This window comes from Manis pentadactyla, chromosome 3, assembly GCF_030020395.1.
Source record: "Manis pentadactyla isolate mManPen7 chromosome 3, mManPen7.hap1, whole genome shotgun sequence".
In the NCBI taxonomy this organism is placed as follows: Eukaryota; Metazoa; Chordata; class Mammalia; order Pholidota; family Manidae; genus Manis; species Manis pentadactyla.
In genome coordinates, this window is record NC_080021.1 from 191451990 (window position 1) to 191477137 (window position 25148).

A 25148-nucleotide genomic window follows, 5' to 3' on the forward strand; every position below is an offset into this window, starting at 1 on the left:
GCTGCTTAAAGTTTTATTTAAGACCAGATGATATATTTTAGCCTGATTCCTAAATTTCCTGTTTTTAGAACATCTTTCCCCATAGGTTGATTTTTAGTTACTGATTATATGGCTAATTAGCATATTCCCAGGATTTTATCATCTAGGGTGTTGTTGTAGGATAGGATAATAAAAGAATGAAAATAGTCTTAATGTGTGCATGTCCCTAAATTCCAATCTTATTGTTTATATGAATCTGAATGGTTTATCCTTAAGGTAAAATGAGATTTGATAGTCCTTCTCCTTCTTCTTTGAACAATCCATGATTCTTCCAGACCTCTCATTTAACACTTGGGTTCTACCAGACAATTAAGCCTAATGGAAATTTTAATAGATATTTTCTCATTTTTCCCAAAGATGGTAAACAATACGTCTGGTTGCTTAGAAATTAGTTAATTCATTATATACAATGTACCTTAGGCTGGCATTTTGGCTTAATTTTCTCTTGAACCCTCACATAGATGGGCTGCTAAACACTTTTCTTCCACATGCCGTTTATTAGGGAATCCTTCAACTGACTCTAGTTCCAAAGGAAACAAGAAGCCTGGCTTTTGAGAGGGATTGCAAGAAAAGGGAAGACAAGAGAAGAGAAGCCTTTCACTGTAGTTCATTGTGGTACCCCATTGCCACCTCCCATATCCCACCTCTGAATGGTAGGGTGACTGAACATAAACAACAGTTCAGTAAAAAGGAAATGATTTTCTCAATAAGCTATAGTTTTAGAAATGTCATTTGTTTCCATGGCTCAAGGAGAGTTTTCTTGATTGATGAAAAAGAATTGAGTCTAATTTTTCACTCTTACTGTCACCTTGTCCTGTCTTCACTGTGTGTAGGGTGAAATCCTCTTGACACCAAAAAAGGCTAGTGGATCACTTCAGTTCTATTAGTATCTAAATGGTTGTTAAGTTTATTTTAAATCTCTCAAGTTCATGTACTTTGGAATAACAGCTGTAGTATAAAAATACCATGGAGAATTAACTCTGAATTAAATTATAAATACCTAATAGTATGATCTACTTTCAAGTAGGATGCTACAGAACAAACCCCTGGCCAATGTGAATTCTTCAGATTATTTTAATAAATCTAACCATTTACTAATCTTTGTTCTTCCGTTCCCCCACAGAACCATTATTCTAAAATAGATCATATTCTTGTTCACTCCCATACTTTAAAGACTTAAAAGTTCTCTATTGCACGATGAGTAAAATAACACATTCTTCTTAGGGAACTGAAGGCCCTTCAGAATCTAGCTTTTGGTCTAGACACTGCATGTCCTTTGTATTAACATCCCACACTTTTGCTCCTGCTCCTTCTTCTGCCTGGATTATCACTCTGCTTCCTCATATGCTAAATGTGTATTAACCCCTCAACTGTACATTCAACATCATCTTTACTCTTCTTCAGGATCAGAAAAATGGTGTGGTTCTCAAACTTGGTTATACATGGAATCACGTAGGTAACTTAAATATAAAAAAAAGAAAGAAATACCAGTTTCTGGGCCCTCATACCCAGAGATTCTGATTTAGCTTGTCTGGAGTATAGCCTGGGCATCAATATTGTTTTAAAGGTCCCCAGATGAATTTGACACACAGTCAAGTAGTTCCCCAGGTAGTGTGACTAAGAACCCAGATGCTCTATCAGACTGTGGGTGAATTTTGATTTTACCACTGTGTTACTTTGTTGCTTACCTTCTCTACTGTCAGTTTTCTCATCTGTAAAAATAAGAAAATAATCACATTTAATTTTTATGGTTGTTGTGAACATTAGCTTGGATAATGCAGGTAAAGAGCTAAGCCTAAAACCTGCCACAGTAAATATTAGTCACTATCAATAGGCAAATTAGTTGTTCCCTCTGGGTTTTTTAAATGAAAAAGTAACCAAGTTGTAATCTTTATCACACTGTGCTGTGGTTCTGAAAGGTTTTTGTCTTTTTCTTTGTCCATTGTATCCTCCGTGGGGGCAGCCTGATCCTAGCAGTTACTGCCTCCAGCTTTCTATTCCATCAGAGTATGTCTTTTTGACCTTATCTGTTGGACAAAGACCTCATATTCTCTTTGGAGGAAAATTGCAAGAACCTCTTAACTAACCTCCCTTCACCAGGTTCTTTCCTGTCATCTCTTGAACAAAAATTTCTTCTTTCTCTGTGCCACTAGGGACATTGTAAAAACTATTGCTATGGAACTTATTCAAGTTCACCTCTATTTTAGACATGAGCTCTTTGAGGGTAAGGTCTACGTCTTATTTTATTTGCACATCTGGCTTCTTGCAGTGTCTGAGAACATAGCAGGTACTCAGTTTGTAGGAAGACAAAAAAGGAGAAGAAATTTGGAGAGAACTAGATAAGAGTTTCTGAGCCTACTTTGAAAGTATGACTGAAAATAGTCTGCAAAAATGTCTCTGTTTCAAAAATTTAGATAGAATAGAAGGCAGATGTGAATACTGAGATCTCAGACAATGTAAATTCATAAATCATGGTGTAGCTGTCATAGACTGTACTGGAGGAGTTTTTGAAGATTCAACATTAATACCATAATAATTTCCTAAGCTCTCTTACAAAATTTTCTAATTTTCTGCGTATTTCTTCTCGTCCCTTTACCCTTCCATGTTTGCTGTTAACCTAAGCAACTCCTATGTCATGTCTTAAAATTGCAACACCACAATTGGGTTAATTTCTTACAACACAGACTATTGTATCACAATGTTCCTTGGAAAATGGAAAGTTGGCAAAGTAAACAGAGATGTTAAATTCTTTTTGCCAGAGTGCTGATGAAGAATGCTCCAGGGAATATAGTAGTAATTCTGGAAAGAGATATCACTGTATAAAAATGCTAAAAAGAAATCTGAATTTAATCTGTATATTCTTTATGATTAAATAGAAAATTAAAACCAGCTTAATAGTCATGCTGGTCAAGTATTTTGTGGCATCTTCACAGCATATTTCAAATTTTAGTACTGAATTTATACTATGTTTCAAATATCAACATTTTGCCATAACCACAGGATCATTAAAATGTACATTGTCCTTCTCCTCTGGGAATTATATGCCACTTCCTACTTAGTAGCTTTGGGCCATGTTTCAAAGTTCTTAGTATTGCTATTTATGATCCAAAGTAGACAAAGTAAAAATGAACTACAGTCTCTTTTACTTGTAAAATTTAGATAATGTTATATTTTCTATTTCTATATCTTCATTTTCTTTTAGAAGAAGCATTTATCTTGTTTTTGTTTGCAGAAGTGTTGCAGACTAATTGTTTAACATTTTGATAGCAAATAAGAGCAAAAAAAAACTAAATAAAAATCTCTATTATCTCATGATACAGTGATGATGACCAATAATATTTTGTTATTTTATCTTATTTATTACTTTATATTTTATTTCAGCTTTTTTTCCATGTGCAAGTACATTAATTTAATGGGAGTACATTAATTTAATGGGAATATCTACAGATATTGTTACATACCTACAAGTTCAAATATTAAAAATATTTCTGCAGTTTAATGTTTAGTTTCAGTGGAAGTCAAGGAAAAGAGTTAAGACATGTATTATCTTAGCATCATCTTATCCAGAAATCTTCTATGACCGTTTTTGAATGAATGAGTTGAGAATGAGCTCAGAATCCAGTTGCCATATGAAAGCTAGGAGTTTTGGTGGTGGTGGTGGTGGGTGGTCAGGGTGGCATATGTGAGAACAGCAGAATCGGAAGCAGATGTGAAGAATGGACACAGTGGTGAGGTCCATAGGTTGGAACAGACGGCCTGAGAAGCAGGTCCTGGACAGATAAGGGAGGCTGAGGAATCTTACATCTTTTCTTTTGTCCTATCCTAGGATAACAAGAGACAAACTGTCATTCTCCTCTTTTTCTGTACAGATTAAAGTGCAAATACTTTAACCACTCACTCATCACCTCTATAATGTCTTTATTTCTGAAGGCCAAGTTTTGTTTTGCTGAGGTCCATGGAAATACAGGGGAATGGGTGTGGAAGGGTCAAACTCTGAGTGAGGATCAGGTGGAGGAGTGCGCACAGCAGGGATCATTGGTGCTTGATGCTCTTGTAGCTTTCAGGCAACACTGTTGCCTATTTTTTCTTTTGTATGAATGTCTCATCTCATAAACTAGAAACCCAATAAGAGCTCTGCTATGAACCTCACTTTACATCCAAGGAAAAGGAGATTCAGGGAAGTTATATCATTTTTGAAGTTTACACATAAAATGAAGGAGCCCAGATTTAAATATAGGACTATTGACCATGAAGGACTGTCTATGAATTAAATCCTTGAAATCATTGAGATAAGTTCTGGAATGTTAAAATCATGGGAACTCAGTAGGCTTTAAGCATGTCAACAAAATCCCATAATGGGAAGAACAACTTCCTATCACAGACGTGGAACTCATTTCATCAGGATTTGGTGTCTATCTCGGAAGATCAATTTGTTCAAGATTTTCAGAATTTGTTCTTCTTTTTTTTTTGCCAGAAATTTGCCATAAGAAAATTATGGATGTTGGATAAATTTTCAACTTCTAAGCCTTTGTGTTCTTGGGAAAAAAATAAAATAGGAAGCTTTGTCTTTTCTCAAAATAACTCTGTAAGGCTATAAAGTAGGCCTGAGAAAGTGTGTGCCTTGGAGACGGAGGGTCAAATTTCATCAACACATTAATTATCTGTAGACATTGGGCACATGAATGTTTCTAAGTCTGTTTGAATTTTAACATCTGTACAAGGGGATAGTACTTCTTCTCTCATAAATTTGCTATGCTGATTAAGTGAGATTATGGATTATGAAAAGCTGTCTAGAAATGTTGGCTGTTGTTAGACAACAACTGTTACTATACACTGAAAAAATCATTCCTCCAAAAAATGCCAGATGTTATTCTTGGTTGTGATTCAAAGAGCATTAATGGTGGTTGCATCCTTGGGGTGATTGCTTTGTAAACCAGGTGTGAAAAGGAGGCACTTCACCAGAGAATTTCCACAGTCACACCAGCCAACTCATGTAATTCTAGACCAACTCAAGATACCATGTGGACCTGGTATCCATCTGCTGTTTGAATAAATCATAATTTATATCTTATTTTCAGTTAAACAAAACAGACAAAAGCATCTACTATTGCTTACTCACTGACAATTTGTCTGTTCCCTGTGTAATTATAGCATCTCAGTTGAATGTCTCCACATGTCAGCTTGGAATAACCTGAAATGTATTTCTTTTACCTTGGCCAAATATGAAATGCTCAGTAGAAAACACAGATCCACTTTTACCTAGGTACTCAATTAACCAGGTATCATATCTAGCTGACCTTTGCCTTCCTAAAAAGTTATTGACTCACAGAACAAAGTCTAAATTCATTAAAGGTGTACATAAAGGCCTTCACAAATCAATCTCTGCTATTTCCTCCTCTTCCTCTCTCCATACTTTCTACTTTCTAGTCACAGTGATTTCTTGGTCTATAACCACCTCTTTCTTCTCTTGGTTGTCGCATCACCTGCATCAGGTCATCCCTTTACTTTCAAACTTGGATGAACATTACACCCCTGTGTATGATCTGATTCTTGATTAGCTGTCACGAGGCCATCTGACCCACCCTGGGAAGCACCTTGACTGATGGGAAAACAGATATAAGTTATTTTCATATCTTTTGCTTGTGGACTGCTCCCAGGTGTGGCCCATCTGGAGAGGTACTGGGCGAACATGACTGCTGAGTGACATGCTCTGTGTCCTTGCTCTTGAAGCTGTTGCTGTCGTGATGCATAGCATCGCCTGTCAGTTTCCTTTGCTTCCCTTCTCTTGTCACTTTTTGGCTCAGGGCTTGTACCTCCCAAGTGAAGTGTTATCTCCTTACTTCTTACTTCAGGTTCTGTTTTCTAGGGGACCCAGATTAAAACATGATCATTCCTCAGTTCACCACACTTTCCCACACTTCCATGTTTTAGGCATATTCTGCTTGGAATGTCCTCCGCTCTCCATTATTCTTAAGATCCAGTTCAACTCCTCTAGTGTAAGGTCCAGCTGGTGTCAAAAAGACCTCTTAGGACTTTCCCAGCCAAATAGTGTTGATCAATTATAATTTTAATATGATCCTATGCCCTCCAGAGGGGCACGGGCGCTCAGAGAAGTGGGTCATGGGAGGTGTTGGGGCAGGAGGATGAGCTCATGACTTGGAACCAGGAGGGCAATAAGAAGTAACATTTGTTGGGTGCATTATTGTAGCTTTTTCAATAACAGTGTTGTAGAATAGGCATTATGTCTTCGTTTTACATACAAGGAAACTGAGGACACATGAGGTTTTCGGTAACTTATCCAGTGCTACACAATGCGGAAAGAACTGAACAATAGAGGTTGCTGTTTGTATACCTGCTGTCATCACCCTTTTCAGATGTGGTGTGGTGAGAGCTCTCCAGGAGGAAGAGTTTTGCACTTGAGATGATTTCTTACCTCTGCCTCCATCTGTTTCCATTTTTGTTGACATACTCACTATATATTTGACTATGTCAGGCCCAAGACCACTTCCTGAAAAGAAAACCATTTCTCACATTGCTCTTCTGGCTGGCTAAGACCATGCAGAGTCAACAGTGGTAGCTGAGACTGGCAGTTCAACAGTTAATGTCTGGTGGAATAAAGAATCCCATGGACATGAACAACTGAGAATTTCAGCATATTTGACATTTGCAGGCCTAGAGTGCAGCAAATGTGCCTCCTGGCATATGAAGACTTCCCATTTGATTGGACATCAACTGAAAAGGCTAAGAATGTTCCAAACCTTCCCAATCTCTTCTCCTGAAGAGATAATATCACGTCATTTCTGAGGAGAGCAAAAAGTTTATTTTGTGCACTTTTCAAATTTGAGAACTCGACACAAGTTCTTATGATTTCAACAGTTCAACAGAATGTTCAGATAAAAGGTTGTGAAAGCTTTTCTCCCTCCTGTTGTCTCTTTTAGTTATTACTGTTGAGAATCCACTTTGAGAGAAAGACCTTTCTTTTCTCTTTTCATGATAAAGACTCAAGCCCCAAGAATGAATTATTTCACATAACAGTTTATTTAGAAAAGAAGTGTATGTGAAAATTCCTTAATCTTTCGCAGAGCTCTTCTACAAAAAGGAAGTATTAAAATGTAATAATAAGGAATTGGGGCCCAATGAATTGTGATTGTTAAGAGAAAAATATAAAAGCGGAGATTTACTTTAGGCTGTTCCATTTTAGAGCTTCCTTCTTAATAGCACTGTTTTTCATGTCTCCTGATGGATTCGCCAGAAGTCTTTTCTCCTCTTCTGTTGAGCAGCTATGTCCTGCTTTCTTTGTAAATTTAACAGGACTGAAATGGAATGCATACCTTCTCTGAAAGCACACTTTCCTTCTTGGCCCCAACTGTTTTTAAAGGACTGGCCTTTTCCTCACCCACTGCAATCAGCCGCCTTGAAGTCCTGATCTGTCAGATCACCTTTCCCAAGAGTTGCCCTTCTCAATAGCAGCTACTTTTCTCACGTGCTTTTTCCTTCTTTAAGCCATCCTGCCCTTTCAGGCCATTTTCTGTTCACACATACGTCACTGACATGGTCTCTAAATTCACGTCCTCTCATCTGATCCAACCTTCGTGGCTTCTCATAGCTTGTAGTAGGAGATCCAAAACTCTCTAATTTTAATTAGCTAACCCCACTGCCTATGGAACTTCATGATCCCTCGTTTCTGGATGAGCAGTTCTTTTCATGGGTATCCCAACGCGTGATGATATTCCAGACACTATTTTAAGCACTTCTTCACATGCCATGTAATTCAGTCCTCACAATGGTATAGTGAACAAGAGTGTTGGCTGGCTGTATCGGGTACTGGATTTGGGCAGGTAGTATAACTTATCCATGTGTTTGTTTCTTCATCTGTAAAATGAGATACTACTAGTATCTACCTTATCGAGTCATTGCAGAGATTTAATGCAGGCACATTTTAACAGTGCCTAACCCATAAGGCATGCTCAGTAGGTGCTGGCTATTAAGATCATAGACACTGAGGTACAGACAGGTTAGGCAGTTGTCAAGTTTCTCTAACCAGTTAGTGACACCAGAATTTCAATCAAAGGTCTCTTCAGAACATATTAAACATTATATAGTCTAATGTTTAGTGCAGCTTCTCTTCACACCATTTACACCTGCAGTTGCATCTCTTTCCTTTTAGGAAAAGCTTAGACCTCTAGAACTCTTTGTAGCTACCCTCACTGTGCTCTGAGATGCCACGTAAGCCACGGAGAGGGAGCAGGTGGACCCAGTTTGTGTCTCTAGCCACTTCATCTTGACTCCTGGCTGGGAGGCTGTGATTGCCAGCTGCTGACCCTTCCTGTACTCTGAACACTTGTTGTGAAAATGCCTGATTTGAGCAGAGAGTATAAATCTCTTGCTAGAAATAGGATGGAAGTAGAATGCGTGAATTGAGGCCCTCACTGTGGGAAGCAGATTAATGCATTTTTTTCCACATCATCAAAAAGCTTCTAAAGAGGTACAACCTGTACTTTAGGATGCCAGAGCTGGCTGAGAGACCCAGTGTCCCCCCAGGGATAACCCTCTGGTGAAAAGAGTCTATTTTCGGTGCATGGGTCATGTTCGTGGCTTGAAGATTTCTATTATACTTCTGACTAGTCATTACCCAGACAGGAAGAATCTCTTGGGAATCATAATTATTAAATAGTACCAGGAAAAACTGTTTAGGCAGAGAAAGGTCCCTAGAATGCTGTAGGAAAGAAAAGAATGGATGAAACTAATATTTTGTGTGAGGATCTCTTCTGTGCCATGCATTGTCATATATTCCTTAATTCAGTTCATAAAAATGTGACGAGCACTTAATGTGCCAGGAGCCTGTGAGAGGTTCTGGGATGCTGGGATTCACATGGCAGGCATGCTCCTTTCCTTCCTCAGCTGTGGAGCTTAGAAGCTAGCAGAGGGAAAGGTGTAGAGCAAACATTTATATATTCTTTTCCTCAATTCCTGAGAAACAGAAATGTATTTCCATTTACCAATGTGGAAACTGAGGCCCAGAGACATGAGCCATCTTGCTTAATATCTCAGGTCCATTAAGTTAAGAAGCAGAGTTTCATACCCAGTTCTTTCTAGACATTAATTTTGATAACCCTCCGTTTGTCCCAGAATTTCTTTTGCCATTAATTCTATGGTTAGCTTTGTAGCTCACATTAAGTTAAACAATAAATTTCAGAGGCAAGCTTGTGAGATTTTGACTTATATTGGATTGTTTTTCAGGAAATAAGCCAAATCCTTTCATTCAGCCTACTGAACTTTCTCAACATCAGAGTTTTGAGTATTGACTCTCTTGCTAAAGCGCCAGCCATACTAGGCATAATTATTTCTGAATAACTCAATAACAATCAAAGTTTTTTTCTGTTTAGTCCTTTAAAGAGTATATATGGATTTAAAATAAAATTAGTTCTACATTAAAAAGTGGCTCAAATGCTAGTATTTAATGCCCCAGCAAATAGATTCCCATTAAAGTGCCTGAAAAGACATAAAAATAGAGGACATTTATATCCTCCTTGGAAAAATAGGACAGGAATAGGCTTGAGAAAGCTTCTCTCAAGCTCCGCATGTCTGTCACAACAGTTATTCCTCACTCCTCTCCTCCTTCAGGTCTTTTCTGGAATATTTCCTTTGCCATGAGATCTGATATTCAAAATCTCCTAGTCCTCTTCCTCTGATGGTACAGTTTCTTTTTCTTCTCTATCTTGTTTTTCTCCTTAGCTTAAAAAAAAATCACTTGCCATGCTATCAATTTGGCTTCGTTATTTGTTATTGTCTATCTTGTTTTGCACCACTTGACAGAAACTCCATGAAAGAAGAGTTTTCTTTTCCTTTCATTTTCCATTGCTATATCCCTATTGCCTAAAACCAGTCACTAAATCGATATTTCTTAAATGAATGAATCCATTTTACTGATGAAGAAATTGAGATCAGAGGATACTGTACTCTCATTCTGCTTTACTTCAGGTTCATCATTATGTTTCTGAGATCTTTCCATGTTGCTACACGTAGATCTAATTAATTCCTCTTAGCACAATGTTATGTAATTGGAACATGTTAGTTTTATTTTTCCATGTCCCTCTGGTGAGGACTTGATAATATGGGTGAATGTTGAAATCACAATGTTGTTCATGTGAAACCTTCATAAGATTGAATATCAACGATACTTTAATAAAAGAAGTTTTAAAAAATCACACCTTAATATATATATATGAAGTGATTAAAAATATCAGCTCATAATGCAATATCAAGATCATTTATATATGATTTAGTTAATATTGCATTTCCCATTAGACCTTATTACTTGCTTCCATACACGAATGGTGCCATTTCAGATTTGATCATATCTTCTACCCAGAGTCCCTTCATCTACAATTTCTTGTCATCATGTTTTCCGCTGGTGCTGGGGATGTTAATGTTTGTGAATGTTTGTTGAAAGACTATAGAGTTTTTAGCAAAGTTTTACAGAACTGAAATCATGTATTTAAATGTTCTGATTCTTTACTGTCTGATTTCTCCTCACTCTTTTCCAAATCTGAATTGGCTTTCATTGCCAAACTTTTGATTAAGTAAATGCCATAGCTGGAAATTAAATTAGAAGCACTTATCAAATTGCAGCCAAGTGATATCGATCTCTAAATGTAACCTGTATATTCATAGCAGTCCATGCAGGGTGTGGGCTTTCTATCTATGAAATGAACTGTATTAATAAATTGGGTATGCTACATTCTTCATCATGCTTTTAGCATCCATTAACCAATTACTAAAGAGTGGGGGTGGTGGTCAGAGAAAGATGATGTGAATGCTGCAGATTTTTAAATGTACAGTATCAGCAAAGAGGAGAGGGTATTGCTCCATTCCCTTCTTCAGAGTTCCACCTTAGGAATTCTTTCCTAAAGGTGTTTCTCTACTGCTCATCAGCAGTAGGTTATTTCGAACTTACTCTATGCCCTTGAAGTTGGTTCTTCTCTGGAGAAATGCTACTGTGGGCAGAGTTGCCTTTACATTACAGCTCCTTGTGTGTTTGTGGCCATTCACAAGGCATTAGAGGAGCTGCAGCCAATATTTCCCCACCAGCCCTTTGCCCATCGCCTTCAATTACGGAGAACAGGTGTCCCACCAGACAGCTGTAATGCTGAGGGGGCATCTGCTGCTCTCAGGTTAGTGCCCAGACTCTGCAAGTGAATGGTCAGATTGCTGCCTGTGGGCACCAAGGTTTAGAATTTCCTGTGCAGGGGCAACTACCTCCAGTTCAGAAGGTGAAAAAGAACTTCTGTGGATGCTTTCTCTCTGAGGGGGAGGGACTGCTAACACACAGTGAAGCCCGAATTAATTGGATGTCAGCCCTGACTTTGCTGTCAGGAGCACCGTGATAACTGGGTCATTCTTATTTTAATCTCAGCTAAGGAAATTGGGAGATTAAAATAATTGCCTGGATATTTCTAGGGCAAACTAGAGAAGCACTGTGTTCCCGGATAAAGCTGATCTCTTGGCTAAATCTCGTCTTATTCTCACTTCATTCTCTTTCGAGCTCCTCCTTCCCCTCCCTGACTCTGCTCCTTCACTTATCTGAAATATTGGATGTAGTGAAAAAGAGTTTTGGAGTTAGAAAGATTTGGCTCATATCCCCAATTTTCTGCTACTAGCTGGTGTGGATTTCTGACCAATTGCTTTATTTCTTGATCCTCCATTTTCTCATCTACCAAATGGGATGTTGTGAGAATTAAATAATGAGTTAAATGATACAAATAGTCTTGTACCTGGTACACTGTGGGCACATCATTAAGGACTAATCCCTTTATCTCTCCCAATGTCATATCTCCATTTTATTCATACTAGGGCTTCACAGTGCTAGTCAAAGCTTGTCCTGATACCCAGAACATCTTGGATTGTTAAAATAATAAACCACGTCAAGCACTGTTCAACTCCAGGCAAAATTAACTCTGTAGGTATTATGTCACTCAATGACTGGCTGACTAATTGGTCGATTGATCCATTCATTGAAAATGTATCTCATAAGCAACACTTTATGCACTTGAAGTTGGTTCTTCTCTGGAGAAATGCTACTGTGGGCATATTCTGGATGCTGACTATATCGGAAGATGGGGAAGAAGAGTCTTTCAAGGAAATAAAGGAGAGTTAAGTCTGGGAAGGTAGAAAAATTTCTCAAAGGGAAAAAGAAAAATGTACCATACATATTTGTTACTTCATAACTAATTTCTGTAAAACGACAAAAATAAAATCTTACTCCAGATGATTTGTTTGGAAGTTGTATATTTTCATCTCTTTGGCTTTCTCAAGGTGGGTACCTTTATTCTCTAGGCATCAGGATGTAGAATTTAGGAGCACAGATACATAGAGTCTCGTCTAGAACCAGACTTACTGGTTTTATAATTTGGGCTTAGTCACTTACTGTCCATATTACCATGGGCAAGCAACTTGCCCTCTCTGGTAAATTGGGATCTACAACAAGTAATCAAAAGGGTTTTTGTGAATATTAAATGGGCTAATATAAGTAAAGCATTCAGAACAGTGGTGGGCATAAGTCCTAGAGTATTAATAGTTACCCTAGAGTATTAATAGCACTGTAAAACATGTCTAAAACCCATTAAACGGCACCTTTTCTAGATTCTCAGTAGTCTAGGTGATTTTGTTCAGATTTACTTTCATTGGTATTATGCAACAGGAGTACCTGAAATACTCTAATATACAGCTGGCCTTAAGATTCCTGTATACCATCCCTACCCCTCTCTCCAGCTCTCCATTAAGAATTGCAGAAAAAGTAAGTCGATAGAGAATAAGTATTGGGTAGGTATTTGGTGTGCTGTGAAGAGTGGCTAGTGATATATCTAAATGCTGAAATGATGGAATGAAATTGGCCAGACTATTCCCGTAAGATCTTTACCAGCACTAATGAAATGCAGTGGACCCATTTCCCTCTATAGGACACATCTGGTGCAATTTCCCCTTTGGCCATAAATATCCACAGCCACAGACAGCTGAGAAATAAACTCTTTGCTTAATTTCTCATAGTCCCCTGATAGGAAGGGGGGTTCTCTCACATGATTATACTTGATGTGAAAGAAAATGACAGTGCTCCTATTCAGTTTTAATCAGTTTTGTTTTTCTCTGTTATATATAATGCTTAGGTTATTTTTATTCACTTAAGCATAATAGGATAATTAACTAGAGTTCTAATGGGTTTAATTTTCCCTGTCTTTTTAAAATTGTGCTTTCTTTTAATAGTATTGAGTATGAGAAAATGAAGGCATGTATTTATGTAGTTACGTATTTTTATGATTTGTACTCATGACATTAGGTAGCCTTAACTCCCACAGACCCACTAATTGTGTTTTTTCAAGTGTAATATTGCTCAGCGTCAAGGGAAGGATGGAACTGCTGTGTCTTAGGATATCACGTGCTCTCCCTGGATGACTGTCCACAGCAACAGGTTGGAGCTGATGGCATTACATGTTATTTTCCCAGTTCGCTCTTGCTTTATGTGGAATTAAAACTCCCACGCTAATCATTCTTCATCAGTTTTAGTTTCAATAATTTGAATCTACAATGCCTTAGTTTTCACAACTTCCAAGGATTCATGTAGGATCCTTTACAGTAAGTAAGCTCTATACGGTGTACCAGTAAATGGATCTCTGGGGGGAAAATGCCCTGGTGTGTAGCATATGTCCCCAAGATAAAAATGTTCCCATTGTGGCCGATTTCAAGATACCAGTGTGATGTCACATATGAAACTGGGGAGAGATCTGTATATTTGGTGCTTGAGAGCCAATGAGGCAGTGCCAGTATGCTACTGCCTCTGTAAGTAACAGCATATTTTAACCAAGAAAAGGAATTAGTATTCCAAAATTATTCTATTGCTAGTCGAAGGACACTATGTATGTATAAATGTGTGTATATGTATGTGTACATGTGTGCATATATATGTAAATATATATACTATATCTATCTACAGGATATATTTTATATCATTATATATGTCTATATGTCCTTTCTTTTTGTAGCCAGAATTTTAGGCATTTTGATTTTCTTGGCAACCAAGTATCATATGATTGCAAGTGAAATCCAGTATAACAGCTTTCCTCCTTTGGAGAAAATCTAAATGAATAAGGAGATTAGGTATAAAAAATCTTCACAGTTGGAGAGCTGCCTTCTTCTCAGGTTGCTTTTTTTAAGCCAGGTGTTTTTAGAGTAAAAAGAAGAAAACAGCATTGTCCTGGTAGCCTGGTTTTTAGTTTAACTGTATTTAAATGAATAAGGTCTAATCAGTGAGGCATCTCCCTTTCCACTTCCTGAAAACAGACCCAGATTGCTGTGAACTGTGATTTTTCTTTTTTTCCGAATCATTCAAGTACCACTCTCTAGGGAACTTCTCTTAGACTGACTGAGGTAATACCTGGGGCTGGACACAGCTTGGGAAACCTTGACACTTCTGACTATCTTTATTATCCTGAATGTAGCTGTGCACGGTGCCTAGTGGTATTCAGCTGGCTGTGGTTATGCGTCTGTCCATAATCTTCCAGTGTAACGGTGCCCTTGGACTTCCCTGAAATTTGGTTTACCAGGTATATGTAATCATAGGCATTTTAGGAGGAGGAAACAAATTGGCTTAGCTCCACTGAAAAACTTGACCTTGATGGAACACTGAGGCTCATTCTTGTTATCCAAAGGGATTACAACGTGAGCAGCACTGGTTACCTGATTTACAGGACCCAGGGCAAAGTGAGAATATGGGCTCCTTGTTAAAAAATATTAATAATCTTAAGGTAGTGACAGCTGAGTATTAATCCAAGTGTGGAGCCTTTCCAAGTGCAAGGCCTTGAGTGACTACACAGGTTGATGCTCAGGAAACTGGCTCTGGGGGTGGGCACGGGTCCTCTGCATCTTCTTCCCACTGTCCCATGGAGTCGCTGTGGTGTTGTAGCTGGACAGCTTCAGCAGGGACAAGATGTACCTGGGGTGTGGGAGGCTTCCATCAACATGGACAAGAGAGTTTCCAGTCCTTAAATAAAAAATGGGATTCAGCATTTGTTTCCAGAAGACACTCTGGGCAGAGAATTATAAAAATGGCAGCAGAATGATCAGTCAGAAGAAATCCAATAAAAGGAAATTGCCATGATGTGAAGTCCAGAGAGTCAGTCTTGGGGCTCTTCCAACCAAGAGGAGTCAGAAACCTTAAGTCAAAAAGAGTCAGTGAGAACAATCTATCTGCGCTACCCTGTAAGCAAGAAAACAGCAAAAAACAGAAGCACGTTTTCTGCCAGGATTCCTATAAAGGCAGCACTCAAACAAAAGACTGTAAAATCTGTGAAACCGGCTGCTAACTGACTTCATGGAAAATGCTTAATTAGCAACATCAAGAGGTTAAAATACAGTTCAGACTCCTTTTTTTAAATTTTAAAATTAATTTTATTTTGAATTAATTATAAACTAAGTTTAAACATTTTTAATTGTAAATTTTAATTAAAAAATGAACATTTAACTTTGTAGCTATATTTGCTGAGAAACCTTTTTTATTTTTTGTTGATTTTTTAACTGAAGTATGGTTGTTACACAATGTTATACAGTCATATACATTATTAAATGTTCACCCCAGCTAGTGTAGTTACTGTCTGTCAAGATGGAATGATGTTACAGAACTACGGACTGTATTCTCTATGCTGTACTTTCATCCCCATGATTAATTTATATTATGGTTGAGATCTTGCGCCTTTTTATTCCCCTCATCTATTCCACCCACCCACCCCAGCCCCTCCCCCATGGTAACCACCAGTCACTTCTCAGTGTGTGTGATAGACTCCCTTTTTAAAAACTGTCAACATCCTCTTATGACCCATGTATTACACAGATCTGTTGGGAATGATTATTCCTACTGCAAAGGATTCTCCAGAGCAGGATTGTGTCTAAAGGCCAGCTGTCACATAAAAATGTAAAGAGTTGACAGTTCTTATTCTTCTACCTTGATATGAATGACAATTGGGGACAGCACTAGAAAATGTAGAGGCAGGAAATGGAAGCTGGCTGAGTGAGTCTGGATACCAGGGAGGACGGGGGAGGGGCGCCAGTGGTGATGCTCCTCTAGGGCCGACCAGCGTGTTGGGAAATCATCAGGTCCATTGCCTGTGTTGGTCGTTAGACCTGCTAAAAGATACACTGAGGCAGATTGAAAATTTTAAGCATTTATTGAGCAGAATTGATTTGACTCAGGCAATGTCAAGCAGTGTCAGGCAGGTTGGGAGCACTGCTGGCAGGAGCCAAGGGGAGACTTAAACAGAGAAAGTGGGGAAGCAAAGAAAGGAAGTTATCTGACTGGCTGTGACTTAAAGTCTAGTTGGCTGCATGTGACTGGCTGTCCTCAGCGTTTTGATTTCATAACCTGAGGCATTTGCAGGCTTAGATTTGGGTTTGCTTGGGTAGGCCGGCATGGCATCAGCGCCCCATCAGTTAAATTCATTTAGCAGACCGCCTCTCTCAGGCTGCACACCACGGCTCACATGGTTCTCTTCCACTGCTGCGACACGTCCTGGAGGCTGAGGCCTGGTGGAGGCTCTGGCTCTAGCTCGTGGCTCTCTTCTGAGCTGCGGACTCAGACCTCATCTCTCATCACACTGCCAGTCACACTGAGCTGCTGTGGAACAGATCACACTGTGCCTTACCACTTGCTCTTCTTTCTACCTAGAACTCCACCGGACAAGAACCACTGACATGCCCATTCACTGCCTTTCTAACTTGCTAACTCCCTAGATCTTTCTAGACTCAGGCCAGTGTAGTTCTTCTGGCGATGTCCCTTATTTCTCTTTCTAATTTTTAAGCCCTTTCTCTAGTACCCTCTGCCACTGCCTTCTTTACTGCAGTACTTACAACCAACTGTCAAGATTGATTAATTTGTTTCTGTTTCCAAAACAAGAGCCCCTTGAAAGGCCAGGGCCAACCAGGTCATGTTCTTGTTATGTTTTCAGTGCCTTAGCCCCATGCCTGTGGCACAGTGGTGCTCAATAATTATATATTGGATAAATGAATACATAAATAATTAAATGGACACTAAAGTTCCAGAGGGCCAGTGAAGAAGTGGTCTCCCCATGCCAGACTCTTCCTCTGAGAAAAGTAGTTCAGGAGTGCTTAGTGGAGAGTTAAGCAGTGTAACCATTATTTATGTGCAGTTTAACTAGTTAGTTGACCTTTGGTGGAGTAAACCTGGAATTCTGTTTCTGTGAGGGGTGTGGGGAATGTTTCACATTCCTATGCCAGCTGTATATCAATACAGCTTTTAATCATGACTCTGTTTTGGCCAGGAGTTCAGGGTACTCATGCCTGGGCCTTCTCATTCATTTGCTCTCTTGCACTTTCAACAGTGTTTCCTTCTGCACCACTTCCATAGCATTCAGGAAATTGCCAGGATGGCTGAATGGAGAGAATGGCTTCCTGCCATGCACCCTCACTGCCCCCAGGACCCTGACTGGGACTCTGGGAAGCAGTGCAGTGGTGACTCACTGGCTGAGGCTCCCTCTCCTCTCTCCTTCTTGCTTGACACTGACTTTGGCCACTCATGTTTCTCCGGGGCAGCTGAGTCCTCAGTGTTCGGTTTACTTCCTGCTGAAATGACTCCAGAAAATGGGACCACCTGCCTCACCTGTGCAGTTGCCCTGTAAGGCTAGACCAAGAGGCCAAGTGCTAGATAAATGAGAAAGTGAACGGAGTGAGTTAATTTAAATGACCCAGGGACCCACAGGTAACTCCTACTTCTTGATTTTAGCACCCGAGTGAACATACAGGTGACTGGACAGCCAAGCATGTCTAATTTTCTAGTGTTCTTCCTACAGTGTGTTAGAAAGAAATGTATTTGCAAGGAAACAAGATTTATAAATCCCACAAGTTCTGAAAGAGGTAGATTGTGAAAGTCCTACATTTTAGACCCACGGATGGCACCAAAGATTGCTAGAATGAGGAAGAAACTTGAAGAAAGTCCAACCCCTTGATTTCTTAGATAATAAGAATAATTAGCATTCTTTGAGAATTTACTATGTACTGGTGTATCATCTTTCCATTACCTCATTTAGTCTTAAAAATAACTCGGGAGGTAGGTCTTATTTTTCTCTTCTTAAAGATGAGGAAATTGGTGTTCAGAGAAGTGAAATAAATTACTTGATGTCATATGACTAGTGGGCAGTGGAGCCATAGCAGAATCCACAGGACTCATACTTTTACATTTGTATTAGCTGCTACTTATTTCAGAGTATGCCAGACACTGGGATGAACCCTTCACATGCACAAAACCATGAAATCTTCTTGACTTCGAGAAACAGATACTGTTTTTCTCTGCTAGGTAGATTATGAAACTGAGCCTCAGAGAGGCCAAGGGACCTATTCAAGGTCACACAGCAGAATGGGACTAGAAATCAGGCCTTTTTTTTTCAGGCAAGTGTTCCTTAGTTCTCTCACAGTATGTCAGTGTTTCTTAAAGTCTTAGGAGGTATATTTGACCGGTATTCATTTTCCAATCCTAGAAGGTGGGGGAAAGCTAAGGTGCCACTGTTATTTAGCACTTTTCCCATCCACTGCATGTTCTCTCCCAGGTATCACAGGGGTTCTAGAACTGCATCCCAGAATCCTTTGCCAGCAGGGTTCAGCTTAGATTCCACAGATGAAAGGAATTAGCAGAAGATTTGGGAAAGGACAAGCAGCAGAAATCATTCTCTCTTTCATCCCATCTCCTACTACTCCCCCTCATTTACTCTAGTCTGCTTGTCCTCTTTGTTGTTTCTCAAACTCTCCAAGAATACTGTACTGTCAGGGATTTTGCACTTGATCATCCTTCCACCTGGATTGGTCTTTCTCAGACATCCACATGGCTTTCTCCATCACATCTCCATAATGTCTTTCAAATCTTTGCTCATGTCCCCTACTTACTGAAGTCTTCTCAGAGTACCTTATATAGAATTGCAAAATTCATCCACGCATATGCTGTCCCCCATTCCTTGCTTCAATTTCCTTCAGAGCATGCATCATCATTGATATATATTTTATGTTTTAATTCATTTCAATCTATTTTCACTGGAATTTAAGCCCCACAAAGGCAATACTGTGACTTTTAATTGTTGATTCCCTAGTCCAGAAACATACTTGGCTCAAATTAGGCACTCAATAAATATTTCTTGAATGAATGGGAATAAATACTGCCCCTGACAGGTGACCACAGGTGGTGACTCTGTGAGTGTGGCACTGGTGCACTCTTGAAAGTCAATCATAAAAATCTCATTTGTTTTGATCCAGAGCCTGCCGTTACTTGCCTTTATTCCTGCTCTTTCTTGACACTGTGATCTGTGAGGGCATCTGTGTTGGATAAGAGATCCAATTTTTCCATAAAAAAATGCAGATGGAGTTATCAGGAAGGCAGTTCACAGCAGGGCGACTCCTTCTGCCAAGCATTCATAAGATCCCCTTTGTCATGGCAGTCAGTGATGTGCCAAGGGGGAGGCGGTCAGGGCTGTCTGCCCTGATGGGGAGGAGCATTTCGTCACTGAAAATGTTTAGGATGGCCTGTGCATGGTGGTAATAGAAAGCAGACTGACTTGCAGTTGGTTTTAATTATAGTCTTTTAAATAAAATGCACTCTTTATTGCTTTCACATGTTGTGGACCACTCCCACTGTTGTACCCCCAGTGTACTACAGATAGCAGCAGAAAGGTGGCTGCGGGTCTGAAGCTGACCTCTAAGAGGTGTGACCACAGTGACTGGGTGCTCACAGTCCACTCTATCACTGGTCACTTGCAAGGAAGCCTAGTGTGGGTACTTATGCAGATCTTGAATTTCTTCAGTTTGTTCGCTGCTCCTGATGACTCATCTTTATTTCCAAGTCCTGAATTTCCATGTTGGGGGTCAGGGCAGTACTGGGTGTATTACCTATTGCTTTGTAACAAATTATTCTAAAATTTAATGGCTTAAAACATTTATTATCTTGGAGTATTTGAGTGCTAGGCAACCAGGGCTGCTTAACTGGGTCCTGTGCTTCAGAGTCTCTCACAGGCTGCAGTCAAAGGGTAGTTTGGAGCTGTGGTGTCCTCTCAGGTTTCAACTGGGGAAGCATCCACTTCCAAGCTCACTCACATGGTTGTTGGACAGCCTCTGTTCCTTAAGAGTTGTTGGACTGACAGCCTCAGTTCCTCACTGGCTACTGGCCAGAGACTACTGTCAGTTCCCTGCCACGTGGGCCTCTTCACAGAGCATCTCACAACATAGCAGAGTGAGCAAGTTTGAAGGCAAGAAAGAACACCTGCAAGGAGAGGGAACTACCAAGACAGAAGTCACGATTTTTATTACTGACCTCAGAAGTGATATCTCATTATTTTATTATATTCTGTTAGTGAGAAGCAAGTCACTAGGTCCAGCACACATACATACATGGGAAGGGATTACAGAAGGGTGTGAGTACCATAAGGCAGGGATTATTGGGAGTCATTTCAAATGCTGCCTACCATGTTGGACTTCTTTGTTAGTTTTCTCCACACAGTTTAGCCATGGATTGACCTTGGGAGTGGTACTTTCCTAAGCCAGACCCTATTTTTGCTATGTCTTGCAGGACTTCCTCAATACTTCTGGTTGATTAATGGGTTAATGATTAATGGGTTTATTCTGGGTTATGCAGAGGATGAAAATTTTTTCTGCTTTGAAATTTCAAAGCGAATTTGGAAGGGAAGGAAGTGGAATATGTAGGATCAAGCATTATTTTTATGTGGAAGTTTTTGATTAATTTTTAAGGAGATGGGCAATACAGTTCTTGAGGTCCTGCCTATGACTATGTCTTACTATTGCCTTTATGCATAAAAGATTTACATGAATATCAAATATTGATATGTATCAATCAACTCATTTCACTCATAACTCTACTGATGTTAGTTCACTACCTTCTACAATTGTTGTTATAGAGGAGAAGTCTGAGGCTAACTTGGTTGTTAGTCATTGCTAGTAGATGTTTTCATTGCCCTCCTCACATCACCTAAGTATTCACCATTTCAGTATGTGCAAATAGCATCCTGCTACAGTTACCTTTGAGTTTCTGTCTGAGGGCTTCTCCCAGCATGTGGACTGAAGATGGATGATAGTTCAAGATAAATTTGCCAGCGTCCTGATTCCTTGGGTGGATAATATGGAGGTGTGCTCTATATTCCTAGATTTCTCCATTAGTATTGAGCCCCTGGTGCCCATAGCTGTAATCAGTTCAGTGAAGATCCCTTTGATGATTCCTTTCTCTTCCTTGTCTCATATACCCCTGTCTCTGTAGCTGTCTCCTGGGATCACCAAACCCCTGTTTCAGAGCCTGCTCTTGGGAGAAACCACTGGAAGACAATTCTTTACAGGTGAGTTTGTTCAAGTATAGGTAACCTTGTTCAGATGTTTGAAAGATTTTCAAAAATCTGTCTTAATTACTCAAAATTTTGTCAGGTTAGCCTAGAGGTTATATGTCTTTACCTCATTCTTCCTGGACTTTAGAAACCCTTCTAACAAATACACACACTGGCCTTCCCTTAGCTCAAGGATTTTATTAAACTATAGCTTTGATTATTCTTTGTCAACTTATTTTCATTTCCTATTCATAAAGTTCAACTTTTTTCTGCTCTCTCTCCTCTAATATCACTAAATACCTGAAAATTATTTCTCCATTCTCTTCTTCCATATCTGTAATCATCTTTCATTACCTACATGCATTTGTCCATATTCCGTGAATTTAAGAAGGCTTTTTCAAGTTTGTTACCCCCATTACTCCTTTAGTGTTCTGCAGCATACATTTTGCTTTTTTGCTCCCTCAGCATGGTCTAAAACTCTGCTATTATGTTTTCCCAATTCCTCATTATCTCAACCATCTCTCCCTTTCATCTCATCTCAGCTTTCAAAATGACTCATTTGTTTCACATATGACATATATTTTACACTTCATTGAAATTTTCTGAAATTTTTGTTTAGGTCCCACACTTAATGGTATTGTAGAGGTGTGCTCCTCTCTGAGTCTTCTGAATGCTACTTTTCCCTCTTGTTCTGTAGTTTTACTTTTGTTTTTTTTCGCGTTGACATTTCTCCTCTCCTCCTTGGTAAAGATAACATCTATCTGGACTTAGTGTTTATCAACAAATAAGGTGATTGCTTTGGCCTATGTGCTTCTTCATATTTGTATAGTGATCAAATCCCTTTCTCAGATGCTATTTTGGAAGAGGGAAGATTCATGTACATAGGTTCTGGATTAATTTCCATTTTCTAGCAACCATGAACCTAGTGAGGACTTCTTTGTTCCCTAATTTTTTGGGACGTGAAAAACCATAATTAAATTCCCTAGAGTGATCCATGCCCTTTTTAGTTGTGACTTTTAGCCCCTCCCCCATTTCCTACCCATTTATTTTCTTTTATTTACAGACACTGCAAGGATGTAATAAAATCACAGCGGAGGTGGGAAAGAGTAGTTTCAGGAGTTCAGAGATCTTCACATTCCACAGTACAGTCTAAGTATGATAGAGGGATGATGTTTTCAGATCAGGTCCTACATGTCTATTTAAGAAACATGTTGTGTTGCAAGGGTTAGGGTAGATTTTTATTTTTATTTTTTTGGTATCATTAATCTACAGTTACATGAGTGACATTATGGTTACTAGACTGCCCCCATCATCAAGTCCCCACCACATACCCTACTACAGTCACTGTCCATCATCCTAGTAAGATGCTATAGAGTCACTACTTGTCTTCTCTGTGTAGTACAGCCCTCCCCATGCCCCCCAACCCCAACATTATGTCTGCTGATTGTAATGCACTTTTCCCCCCTTGTAACTCCCTTCCCACCCATCCTCCCCAGTCCCTTTCCCTTTGGTAACTGTTAGTCCATTCTTGGGTTCTGTGGGTTTGCTGCTGTTTTGTTCCTTTAGTTTTTTTTCTTTGTTCTTATACACCACATATGAGTGAAATCATTTCATACTTGTCTTTTTCCACCTGGCTTATTTCACTGAGCATAATACCCTCTAGCTCCGTCCATGTTGTTGCAAATGGTAGGATTTGTTTTCTTCTTATGGCTGAATAATATTCCATTGTGTATATGTACCACATCTTCTCTATCCATTCATCTACTGATGAACACTTAGGTTGCTTCCATTACTTGGCTATTGTAAATAGTGCTGCGATAAACATAGGGGTACATATGTCCTTTTCGAACTGGGCTCCTGCATTCATAGGGTAAATTCCTAGGAGTGGAATTCCTGGGCCAAATGGTATTTCTATTTTTAGCTTTTTGAGGAACCTTCATACTGCTTTCCACAATGGTTGAACTAGTTTACATTCCCACCAGCAGTGTAAGAGGGTTCCCCTTTCTCCACATCCTCACCAGCATTTGTTGTTGTTTGTCTTTTGGATGTTGGCCATCCTTACTGGTGTGAGGTGATATCTCATTGTGGTTTTAATTTGCATTTCTCTGATGATTAGTGATGTGGAGCATCTTTTCATGTGTCTGTTGGCCATCTGAATTTCTTCTATGGAGAAGTGTCTGTTCAGATCCTATGCCCATTTTTTAATTGGATTATTTGCTTTTTGTTTGTTGAGGTGCGTGAGCTCTTTATATATTTTGGATGTCAATCCTTTATCAGATTGGTCATTTATGAATATATTCTCCCATACTGTAGGATGTCTTTTTGTTCTATTGATGGTGTCCTTTGCTGTACAGAAGCTTTTCAGCTTGATATAGTCCCACTTGTTCATCTTTGCTTTTGTTTCCCTTGCCCGGGGGGATATGTTCATGAAGAAGTTGCTCATGTTTATGTCCAAGAGATTTTTGCCTATGTTTTCTTCTAAGAGTTTGATGGTTTCATGACTTACATTCATGTCTTTGATCCATTTTGAATTTACTTTTATGTATGGGGTTAGGCAATGATTAAATCCATTCTCTTACATGTAGCTGTCCAGTTTTGCCAACACCAACTGTTGAAGAGGCTGTCATTTCCCCATTGTATACCCATGGCTACTTTATCGTATATTAATTGACCATATATATTTGGATTAATATCTGGACTCTATTCTTTCCCACTGGTCTGTGGGTCCTTTCTTGTGCCAGTACCAAATTATCTTGATTACTGTGGCTTTGTAGTAGAGCTTGAAGTTGGGAAGTGAGATCCCCCCTGCTTTATTCTTCCTTCTCAGGATTGCTTTGGCTATTCGGGGTCTTTTGTTGTTCCATAAGAATTTTAGAACTATTTGTTCCAGTTCATTGAATAATGCTGTTGGCATTTTGATAGGGATTGCATTAATCTGTAGATTGCTCTAGGCAGGATGGCCATTTTGACAATATTAATTTTTCCTAGCCAAGAACATGGGATGAATTTCCATTTGTTAGTGTCCTCTTTAATTTCTCTTAGGAGTGTCTTGTAGTTTTCAGGGTATTGGTCTTTCACTTCCTTGGTTAGGTTTATTCCCAGGTATTTTATTCTTTTCGATACAATTATTTATTCCTAGGTATTTTTTTCTTTTTGATGTAATTATGAATGGAATTGTTTTCCTGATTTCTCTTTCTGCTAGCTCATTGTTAGTGTATAGGAAAGCAACAGATTTTTGTGTATTAATTTTGTATCCTGCAACTTGCTGAATTCAGATATTAGTTCTAGTAGTTTTGGAGCGTATTCTTTAGGATTTTTTATGTACAATATCATGTCATTTGCAAATAGTCACAGTTTGACTTCTTCTTTACCAATCTGGATTCCTTGTATTTCTTTGTTTTGTCTGACAGCCATGGCTAGGACATCCAGTACTATGTTGAATGACAGTGGGGAGAGTGGGCATCCCTGTCTTGTTCCTGGTCTTAAAGGAAAAGCTTTCAGCTTCTCGCTGTTCAGTATGATGTTGGCTGTGGGCTTATCATATGTGGCCTTTATTATGTTGAGGTTCTTGCCCTGTATACCCATTTTGCTGAGAGTTTTATAATGAATGGATGTTGAATTTTATTGAATGCTTTTTCAGCATCTATGGAGATGATCATGTGGTTTTTGTCTTTCTTTTTGTTGATGTGGTGGATGATGTTGATGGATTTTCAAATGTTGTACCATTCTTGCATCTCT

General features: G+C 39.2%; 1 long non-coding RNA gene across 1 annotated transcript in view; it reads left to right on the top strand.

The window, feature by feature from the left end:
• LOC118914024 (uncharacterized) overlaps positions 1–25148 on the top strand; it is a 35847-nt gene that overhangs the window by 3655 nt on the left and 7044 nt on the right. The window contains exon 2 of the long non-coding RNA XR_005025446.2: positions 21350–21425. This is a non-coding gene — a long non-coding RNA (uncharacterized LOC118914024). The remainder of the gene's footprint in view (positions 1–21349; positions 21426–25148) is intronic.